General features: G+C 40.5%; 1 protein-coding gene across 1 annotated transcript in view; it reads right to left on the minus strand.

The window, feature by feature from the left end:
• Window positions 1-11,812, minus strand: part of LOC112429839 (uncharacterized) — a 173,038-nt gene that overhangs the window by 1,686 nt on the left and 159,540 nt on the right. The gene's annotated exons all lie outside the window — the stretch shown is intronic.

Here is an 11,812-nt window from a genome sequence, read left to right on the forward strand (position 1 = left end):
CAGAGTCTAATTAAAACGCAAGGGAACACTGCAAAGGCTGCAAAAGCAAGGAGAGAGGGCTGGCAGAAAGTTGCTGACAAATTAAACTCGTAAGTAATTTAATAATAACAATAATAATGGAGTGGATCTATATAGCGCTCTTCAAGGCACCCAAAGCGTTTTACAATGCCACTATTCAGTCACTCTCACATTCACACACTGGTAGCTGTCACAGCTGCCCTGGGACAGACTGACAGAAGCCAGGCTGCCATATTGCGCCATCGGCCCCTCTGGCCAACACCAGTAGGTGGTAGGGTAGATTTATCATATCACACCATATTATCCAATATTATATTACATTATATTATATTACATTATGTTATATTATATCCCCTTTCACATTAGAGCCACAACAGGACCCACTAGAACATGGGAACAAGTAAAAGTGAAATATAAGAATATTCTACAGAATGGTAATATTGATCACTTATATTGCTTTTCGTCTCTTGGACAGAGACCCTGAAATAATCTGTTTGTTTGTTTATAACAGCAACCAAGAAAAGGGGCAGCGCAAAAAAAGACAGGTGGTGGTCCTGCACCCCCTCGTCAACAAGTTGGTTAAGTGAATAATACCCTCACGGGAAAATCGATATCTCTCTATGAGCACACTGTCGCGCTGAGCTAAAGGATCCTGTCTGTCCCGCAATATACGCTGAATTCTGAAGACTCTCCTTATCAATCTTGCACCTTCCGCAATGGGTGGCTCGCGTATACGGACAGGACATGGCTGCAACAGGCTTCCCAAATCCACCTTCGCTTTTATAGCCGTGGTCTCCCATCTTGATTACACGAAGTAAATTGCAATTACTACTCTGAAATCTGAATTACATCTGTAATAATCACATACATGTAATAGAATGTTAATAGTACATTTCCCTTTTTTAGGAAATGACCTGTATGTATCTGTGTGACATCAATAAAAGGATCAAGTGCTGCATTATCTTTAGTTACATTGATGTTATTTATTTATGGTACAACAGTGGTAAAATATCGCTGTTGCTTTCGTATACATGAAGCGGAAATACCTGAGTGGCCGCGATCTAATCCTGTTTACATAAAGTAAACCTGCTCCCGAGCAGGTTTACGCTTACGGCTCTGTTGCTATGACAGCAAGTCCCGGATGGGCTTCGAAGAACCGAACGATCCAGGATCACGCGAAATCGTCAACAGTCAAATCCGGCTAACTTACTTAGCGAGGTACGAAGAACGGGCCCCTGGTTGTAAAATCCTGTTTGTTTCTGATCTTTTGTGCATGTAGTCAGTTGGTTATTTGGATGTTTGTCCAGCTGGATTTTGATAAATGTTCTTTGAAAAGCTGCTGAACACAAACTGAACCTAAGAAATGTTCCTGTTAATGGAGACTGAATGAAAAGTCAATATTAATAATGATAATAAAGATCGGTTTAAGTGCTGACCAGGATGAACAGAGTTGTGTTCATGAGTTTCATTCTGGTTGACTCCATGATTTGTGGAGGAGCCCGGACTGTGACTCTCAGACTGGATCCACCTGAAACAGGAAATAAACACAATAAACTCAAAAGTAACTGATGTTTGTTTAAAATAATAATAAAAAGTATTTTACCAACCTGGTGAAGCAGGAATCTGTGAAAGAGACAAATGTTATTACACATGTTTGTCGTGTAAATTGCTCCACATTTATTTTGTGTCATGAGATCAGAAAACATGTATATGTGTGAATAATTAAAGTGTGTGTAGTAAATAAACTCTCTAATACAGCATGAAAAGAAGAGGCTCTTACACTTGGACTGTCTGCAGCGACACAACAAGAGCAGGAGAATAATAATGAGAGAGACTCCACAAACCAGTCCAACCATCAACCACACAGGAGATGAAGAGCTGTCAGCTCCTGACACAGTTACTGTAACAACAAACATAAATTAATTATTAATAAATTATAATCTTATGAATAAATGCATTTATAAAATAGAGCCAAGTGACTTTGAGAATTAAATCAGACAATCTAATGTTCCTTCTCAGTCATTAAACTGGTTTACAAAACTCCATCAGATGTTTTGATCCTGCTCACCTTTAACTGACATCCAGCTCTGTGCTGACTCTCTTCCTGAGTACTGACACTTGTAGAAACCTTCATCAGACTTTGACACTGCAGAGATCTTCAGCTCCCCTCGGGGATCATTTTGAAGATTGTTTGTCATTGTGATAGAAAAACACATTGGAAAGTATTTTTTGTGTTCTCAAACTGCAGCTCAGACTAACAGAAGCTCCCTCAGTCACAGGATGAACATGACCTGCAGACCAGACAAACTTTGTTTGACTGTGATCAGTGTGATACTCTGGGTCTCCTCTTCCAGCTCTGCACACATATCCTGCTGTGTGTGTCTGTCCATGAATGATGTAGGAGTCCTGTGCAGTCCCACTGCCATCAGGTAGCAGCTCATAACTGGAGGATTTCTCTGATAGATCAGGAACAGCTTTATACCAGTAGAAGCTCCATCCTGCAGACGGATGTTCAACCTCACAGTTCAGAGTTACTGAGGCTCCAGGACTCAGCCATGATGGAGACACAGTGAGGACAGGACGGGGTTCATCTGTTCAACAAAGATTTGCTCCCAATGTTTCATCTCTTAACTCTGAATTCAATGTCACTAAAATGTTGACTCACAAATATTTATGATGAACTTTAAGAGTGAGACTATCTAAACATGTCAAACATCTCAACATGTACTAATAAAAACACATTTTTACAAACTGTTTCTATTTCCAGGTTAAATGAACTATGACTCTACTTACTGTCAGAAACTGTCAGTGTGACTGAATCACTCCACTCTGTTGTTTCATGCTGTGAACTTTTCATTCTGCCCTTACAGCGATAGTTTCCACTGTTGGATGATGAAGCAGATCTAATCCTGTATTCATTTTGATTTGGAGCTTTTATCATGCTGTTTGTTTCCCACTCATAATCCCACTCAGTGTCTCCTCCATGGATCTCACATCTGACAGTGATCGTCTCTCCTCTGTATATCTCAGACCAGTTTGGATGCAGAGTCACAACAGGCCTGTTTGAGACTGTTACTGTTCAAGAAAGTACAATAAAAACACATGAATGTCAAAAATATTAATGCCTTTTGTTCTTCATCTTCCTCCTTAATCAGGAGTTTATCTGACTTCATGTTAAACTGACCAGTTTTCCCAATCCTGACTGACTGGCTGTCCTCTGTGTAGTAAACTGGGTTTCCTCTTCCTCCTCTCCACCTGTAGAGTCCTTCCTGTGAGACACTGATTTGTCCATTTGAGTGGAAAACTGCATCTTGTGTGGTCAGGGCTTCAGAGGATTTCTCATCTCTGTACCAGTAGTATTTCCATCCAGATGATGATGATGGGCTCACAGAGCAGGTCAGGGTCACACTGCCCCCTACTGGTCAAAGGAGCTTGGAAAGAAAAGCGTCTGGACTTCTTTAAGTTGCTTGAAAACGTTTCACCTCTCATCCGAGAAGCTTCTTCAGTTCTAAGGTCAAATGGTGGAGAGTCCCAGATATAAACCTAGTGGGAGTAACCCCCCACAGAGGGACAAAAGGACCCCCTGATGATCCTCTAATCGCCTGAGCCAAGGTGTGAAACTGGGCGTGGGTCCCAATCAGCCAGAGTTTCGGGTGTGTTCATTGTGAAACCTGGCCCCACCTTATCATGCGAATTCCTGAGGTCAGATGGCCCAGGATGTGAGTGGGCGTTAAGGCGTCTGGGAAGGGATCTCAAAACTGGATTATAGATGGCAGAGAGTTGGTGTCGTAAACCCCCGCCTCTGTTCAAAGATGGTCGCTCACAGTGGACATAGATGGCTTCTTTCACTCCTCTTTCAAACCATCTGTCCTCTCTGTCCAAAATGTGAACATTGGCATCCTCGAAAGAGTGTCCTTTATCCTTAAGATGCAGATGGACTGCTGAGTCTTGTCCTGTGGAGGTGGCTCTTCTATGTTGTGCCATGCGCTTGTGAAGTGGCTGTTTGGTCTCTCCAATGTAGAGGTCTGAGCATTCCTCGCTGCACTGTACAGCATACACCACATTGTTAAGTTTGTGTTTTGGCGTTTTGTCTTTCGGGTGAACCAGTTTCTGTCTGAGCGTGTTGCTGGGTCTGAAATACACTGGGATGTCATGCTTGGAGAAAACTCTCCTGAGTTTCTCTGATACACCGGCTACATAGGGGATGACAATTTTGTTGCGTCTGTCCTTCTTATCCTCCCTCGCTGGTGTCTGGTCTTCTTTTCTGTGCCTCTTTGCTGACTTTAAGAACGCCCAAGTTGTACTTGAAATACAACGAAGTACAACGAAGGCTTTTACAGACAAAAACATGGCTGTGCCATGGGCTACCCCATGTCACCTATTGTAGCCAACCTTTACATGGAGGAAGTGGAAAGGAAGGCTCTTGGCTCTTTCAAAGGAAAAGTACCCAGCCACTGGTACAGATATGTGGACGACACCTGGGTCAAAATCAAGACACAAGAAGTGGAATCCTTCACTGCGCACATTAACGCTGTGGATAAAAACATCAAGTTCACCAGGGAAGACACAAAGGACAACTGTTTGCCTTTCCTGGACTGCGCCGTGCACATTGAAGAGAACGGCAAACTCAACATCGAAGTTTACCGGAAGCCCACACACACGGACCAGTACCTCCTCTTTGACTCCCATCACCCTTTGGAACACAAACTTGGAGTAATTAGGACCCTACACCACCGGGCAGAACGTGTTCCCTCTAAGCCTGAAGGTAAAAAGAAGGAACACACACATGTAAAGGAAGCACTCAAAACGTGCGGCTATCCTAAATGGGCGTTCTTAAAGTCAGCAAAGAGGCACAGAAAAGAAGACCAGACACCAGCGAGGGAGGATAAGAAGGACAGACGCAACAACATTGTCATCCCCTATGTAGCCGGTGTATCAGGAAAAACTCAGGAGAGTTTTCTCCAAGCATGACATCCCAGTGTATTTCAGACCCAGCAACACGCTCAGACAAAAACTGGTTCACCCGAAAGACAAAACGCCAAAACACAAACTTAACAATGTGGTGTATGCTGTACAGTGCAGCGAGGAATGCTCAGACCTCTACATTGGAGAGACTAAACAGCCACTTCACAAGCGCATGGCACAACACAGAAGAGCCACCTCCACAGGACAAGACTCAGCAGTCCATCTGCATCTTAAGGATAAAGGACACTCTTTCGAGGATGCCAATGTTCACATTTTGGACAGAGAGGACAGATGGTTTGAAAGAGGAGTGAAAGAAGCCATCTATGTCCACTGTGAGCGACCATCTTTGAACAGAGGCGGGGTTTACGACACCAACTCTCTGCCATCTATAATCCAGTTTTGAGATCCCTTCCCAGACGCCTTAACGCCCACTCACATCCTGGGCCATCTGACCTCAGGAATTCGCATGATAAGGTGGGGCCAGGTTTCACAATGAACACACCCGAAACTCTGGCTGATTGGGACCCACGCCCAGTTTCACACCTTGGCTCAGGCGATTAGAGGATCATCAGGGGGTCCTTTTGTCCCTCTGTGGGGGGTCACTCCCACTAGGTTTATATCTGGGACTCTCCACCATTTGACCTTAGAACTGAAGAAGCTTCTCGGATGAGAGGTGAAACGTCTTCAAGCAACTTAAAGAAGTCCAGACGCTTTTCTTTCCAAGCTCCTTTGACTACGATGACCTGGATGACTGAGAACCTTCACAGACATACTGCCCCCTACTGGTATGATTGAAATTTGTCCTATCAGTGTGGTTCTGGGTTTACTTGCTTTTGAGGTTACAGAAAAAAGTAAATTAGATTGTCATTTGCTTCAGAAATAACTTTGTTATAGAAACAATCACACTTTACATATTCACTCAGTCATTTAGCTTCAAGCAATCCTTGTTGGGACAAAATAAGACTGACAGCTTTTTAAATTGCTTTTAATTATTTATTCATTCTTTTGGAATTATGAGATACTTAGTTCAGTTTTATTACTTTGTTCATGGTCCTTTTTGTTTTCAGTTTGTCTTTGTTTCGTATCTTTGTTCTGTCTTCACCGTATCCTGTTCAAAAAAGGGTTAATATTGGGTGAAATGGAAAATGGATCTTGGCCTTTTCCAGTCTGAATTTGTCATCCTTTTGGTTCTGAATGAAGTCTGATGAAGACCTATTGGCTGTTTTGCTGAACTTATGATACCTTTGGATAGATCCACATTGCCGGCAGGGTAAATCCAGGTTCACCCACTGAGACTCGTGTAGGTTATTTTCAGTGAAATTATGTTCAGATTCTGAATTTCAGACTTTGTATCTGTCATGGCTGTGTGCAGGCAGGCAGGAAAAAGGACCTAAAATGCAGGACTCACAGAGGCAAAGGTGAACTCAAAATATACAGCTCTATTGCAGGTTGCAGACTGGACAGAAAACTAGCTATACTGGGGAGAAATAAACTAACAGACAGGCAAGCAGGTAAACAGAACACACAGGGCGTATATACACAGAGACCTAATCAGGGAATGGGAAACAGGAGGGAGACACAGCTGGGAGAAATTAGGGCTAACGAGACAGGGGGAAGTAAAACTGGATACACTGACATAGGACTGGGACTATCAAAATAAAACAGGAAACAAGAAACAAATCACAAAGACGTAAACTTGATGCTGAACTAAACCTAGAATAATAATCAAAATAGCACAACTTAAAGAACCAGAACATAAATCCTAATACAGAAATATACCAAAATATAAAAAACTGAAAAAGCTGGGTCAAAATGACCCAGAACCGTGACAGTATCTTTAAAATTTTCTTTAACAGCTTTTAATGACTGAATCTGAGTCTCCGAACAAATTCATCATGAAATGTTCAGAACACAGGCTGTCATTTAAAATAAACATTTAAAAACTCACTTAAAATAGATTTATTTCAGTTTTAGAGACTTAAAATAATTTGAGCCAATATTTATATCTTCAAGATAAAACTGTAACAGACATTCTTCCATCAGCGTAACGGTTTGTAACACAACAAATAATTTATCATTGATCAGCTGGTTCAAATTTAGCAAGGGAAATAGTGTTAAAGAAGAATTAAACTCACCAGTTTCTGTAATGGTGACTTCATTCACTGTAATGGTGACTGGATCTCCTCTCCCTCTTCTGCAGTGGTACAGACCTACTTGTGAGACATAAATTGTTTCATTTTCTTTCATGAATTGAATTTCAGAGGAGACTGAATCACGTCTGAACCAGTCAAACTTCCAGCCAGTAGAGCCCTCCACAGAGCAGCTCAGTGTCACACTGCCCCCTGCTGGTATGATTGAACTTTGTGCCGTCAGTGTGGCTCTGGGTTTACTTGCTGTTGAAGATGCAGGAAAAAGTACATTAGATTGTCACTTGCTTCTGGAAGAATCTATCTCTCTATATCTCTCTATATCTCTCTCTATCTCTCTCTATATCTCTATCTCTATATGTAGAGAGAGAGAGAGAAAATATTATACATATTTGTGTAATATTGACATACATGTGAAGCTAAGAACTAAATATTTCTCACCATCAGCATTTTCACAGAGGAGTGTACTAAGCACTAAGATAAAGATTAAAACTTTATCAGGATCAAACTGACAGATAAATCAAACATGATGAGGCATTTATTTAATAAATTGTCACATGGTATAGTAAATCATTGTCAAAAAATTAGACAGGCTAAAAACTTGACAACAAAACAACAACTACAAAAAGTTGTTAGTAGAAAATGTTATTGCAATGAGTCCAAAATGCAGCAGTGTATCCGACATAAGGCCCAAGGGACCAGCAACATTTTGCTTTTAGAATGATAGAATTAAAAAGTTTTAAACAGTGACAGACTCTAATGCTCACAGATTGGAAACATTTCATTACATTTCATTGGTGCCAGTGACATAATATCAGAAATATACTTACAGAATAATCCTGCCATGCAAAACAAGGTGTACCCCATCATCACATCCACACATGCCCCACTCAAATCCTCACCAAACTCCATCTAATTATTTTCCTTTGAATAATTAATAAATGCAGAAGAAAGAGATGCTACATTTAATGCAGATAAGATCAGACTTTTTCTCCAGCTTCTTCTGACTGTGGCCTCTGTGCTTCCTTTTTATACAAACCTCCGACAGCTCCTGTAGCTTTGACCACAGCAGCTGTGTGACGTGTTTAGATTTCCTGTGTATTGCAAATCTTTTTCTTTTTTTTCCTTGTGATGTTAACTTTCTCTGTAATATAAAAATGTGTTGTGTTGTCAGGTGACATATTTTGCCAGGTCATAATTTTTCTCAGTATTCTTCTTTAGAAACTCTTGTGTGATTTTTGAAGTGGGAGTCATCAGTCAGTATTTTGGTAGATCCAAAGACAATAATGGTGCCATCTATAAATGTCATCTATCCGACAGCTCCTTGTTATTACACTCACACACGCACAACGATTCCTGTTCTGTACCCCATCTGTACAAAGTGTGTCTGGGTGTGATCTGCAACAGCTTCATTCTTTTCATCTTCTTCACTGATAGCCAATTCTGAAGTTGTCTCTCTCTTTTTTAGATCTGGATCGATTTTATATTTACATTGTCTTTGGCTTCATTTTATGAGGATGGCTTATTAGTGATATACAACCTGATTTGCTTTTAGCTGGTCACAGATGCTTCTTCTTTTTTTTTTAACTTTCTGAAATGTGTCAATCAGATAATTCAGTCATTTCGGAAATTCTTTTCCAAGAGGACTCCTTATGCAGGTATGAAGTCAGACAGAGCCAAGAGATACAAAATCATAACTTTTGTTAGACTTTGAAGGCTGTATTTTCAGTGCAGGAGTTTAACCCTTGTGTCACGTTCATTTCCCGCCCCTTACTTTAGTGTTCCTGATCAAAATTGACTGGTCTGTTTTAACAGCTCTTAAATTAGCATAACAAACATTTATCACCACCAAAACATTTTTCAGTGGGTCGGTCAATGGGTCGTTTAGTAGGTCGTTCAGTGGTTGCTCAGTGCCATTCAGTTGGCCGTTCAGTGGGTCTTTCATTTGGTCATTCAGTGGGCCATTCAGTGGCGACATGACAGGAGAATTAAAAATATGGGAACATTGTTTTTTAAAAAGTATGTAGTAGTGATGGTAAATTTGATTCTTTTTACTGAATCGAGTGTTAATGAGTCACTCACCAAAGTGAATCGGGTTTTTTGAGTCATTTGATTCACTGAGTCAGTTGATCAGAGTGCAAAAATTTTACATTTTCACTCAAACTTAATTTGTTTCCCTTTTCATGTAAATCCCACTGCTAAGATGAATGATTAAAAAAAACCCAAAAAACAACTATTTTATAGAGAAAAAAGAGCAAAAACATTTCTAAAATTAAGCAATTTCCTATCAAAATTGCTTAATAAACATTTATTTTGTTTATTTGTATTTTATTAGTATTTTCCTTAAGTGTGTCAAATATATATTTTCTCATCTAAATGTCCACTGCGCTGTGAGCCAGGGGGCGGTAATGCGCCTTAACATTGGTTGCCAACCAAGAAGAAGAAGAAGCTGTGAGCCAGGAGGGAGGGGGTGAGTGAGTGATTTGTTCGCTCGCTCTATGATTCAGCACAGGAGGGAGGGGGTTAGTGAGTCCTGAGTGATTCGTTCGCTCTATGATTCAGCACAGGAGGGAGGGGGTTATTGAGCCCTGAGTGATTCGTTCGCTCTATGATTCAGCACAGGAGGGAGGGGGTTATTGAGCCCTGAGTGATTCGTTCGCTCTATGATTCAGCACAGGAGGGAGGGGGTGAGTGAGTGAGTGATTCGTTCGCTCGCTCTTTGATTCAGCACAGGAGGGAGGGGGTTAGTGAGTCCTGAGTGATTCATTCGCTCTTTGATTCAGCACAGGAGGGAGGGGGTTAGTGAGTCCTGAGTGACTCATTCGCTCTTTGATTCAGCACAGGAGGGAGGGGGTTAGTGAGTCCTGAGTGATTCGTTCGCTCTATGATTCAGCACAGGAGGGAGGGGGCAGAGGTGTGGACTCGAGTCACATGACTTGGACTCGAGTCAGACTCGAGTCATTAATTTTATGACTTTAGACTTGACTTGAAAAAATGTTCTAAGACTTGTGACTTGACTTGGACTTTTACACCAATGACTTGGGACTTGAATTGGACTTGAACCGGTTCACTTGAAAAGACTTGATATTTTACCCCAAATATAAAATTTAACATGCATATTATATAGAGATTGAAAATGTGACGTCATTCATGGGTAGAACCGCAAAGGATTCTGGGAACTCGTGGCAAGCGGTACTAGCGCACGCAGGCTTTCAATTAAAATCAGTTATACAGCGATAAAAAGAAACACAAAAATGTCAAGAAGCTGTTGTATTATTAACTGCAATAGCCGGTCGCATGACAGCCACGGGAAGCCGACGGGTAAAGAGATCGGTTGTTATCGGATTACGTCATTGAAGAGAAATTGTTAGAGCCATGTTTCCGAAGTAACAAAGAGGCGACTGGATTGCAGCCATTCAAAGACCAAATATAACGTCCCAGAACACTCCAGCTCACAGGTTAGTCTGCTCCAAGCATTTCCACAAAGGTCAGTCTGCTGTTGTAGTTAATGCGTCATTTTTCTTAACATAATTGGTGATATAGGTTACAAGCAAGTCTGGCGCTGAACAGAAATTGTCGCGCTATGCTCCTTTGTTTATTGTGCATAAATAGTGAATTGTCCTGACACAATATTGCGTTTCGCTTCTGTTATTATGGTACATTGACAAAAACATATACTTTTATTCACAGGGTAAAACAGTTGTTTTGTATCACTAATTGCCCAGTGCGATTACAGCATACAGTATTATTGTCACTGCTACATTTCTGTGATGCTACCAGAAATTATTTCCACGGCTAATTAATTACCATTGAGCTCAAAGGTCCTATTAATAAACGGTTAACGAATGTGTATTTATGACGACGATTTGTGAGACTGGTAAATTTATGATACGTACGATGGTCTTTACTTTCTACACGATGCATTTCAAGGTCCTGTACCCATCCGTCGGTAAACTGTACCTGGGCTTGTTGCAGTGACCGGAAGTTACTAAACTTCATGAGTGTATGCACTCACTCCAAGAACCGTATAATTATAAATATGCATATAAATATGCTACGATGAGATAGCTGACTTCATCTAACTAGCAAATGTTTTCCAGGCTACGTTGGTGATGCAGTTTTTTTTTTAAATGATATTTTTAAAAAAATATCATTTATTTATGTATGATATTTTTGTCATGCGATTTTAAAGCCGGTCCTACAACCGCATCCAAGAATAACATGCAGCTTATCTCAGAACTGTCGGTGAAAATTATTCTTGGAGCTAGGTTTAATTGAGCTGCATTTTAAAGAGGTGCAATTTCACAATTTGTGTATATTTTCTAAGTTCACTATTTTGTCATGTGTTGAGAAAAACACAGATTTAAAAATTAAATGGTCTAATATTTACATTTGGCATATAACTGCAACATGCTTTTTTTTTTTTTTTTTTTTTAAAGACTCGAAATTCAAAATTTCAGACTTGTGACTTTACTTGGACTTTTACTTGAGACTTGCATATATATATATATATATATATATATATATATATATATATATATGTGTGTGTGTGTGTGTACAAGTTATATCACATGTACAAGTTATCTTTTCCTTTAACTGCATCCTGTGACAGCAGCACACAGAGAGCTTCTCTCTGTAAATGTTCTACTTCACAGTCGTCTGTGTCAGATACATGCAGACTG

This window comes from Maylandia zebra, linkage group LG3 (genome assembly GCF_041146795.1).
Source record: "Maylandia zebra isolate NMK-2024a linkage group LG3, Mzebra_GT3a, whole genome shotgun sequence".
Taxonomy (NCBI): Eukaryota; Metazoa; Chordata; class Actinopteri; order Cichliformes; family Cichlidae; genus Maylandia; species Maylandia zebra.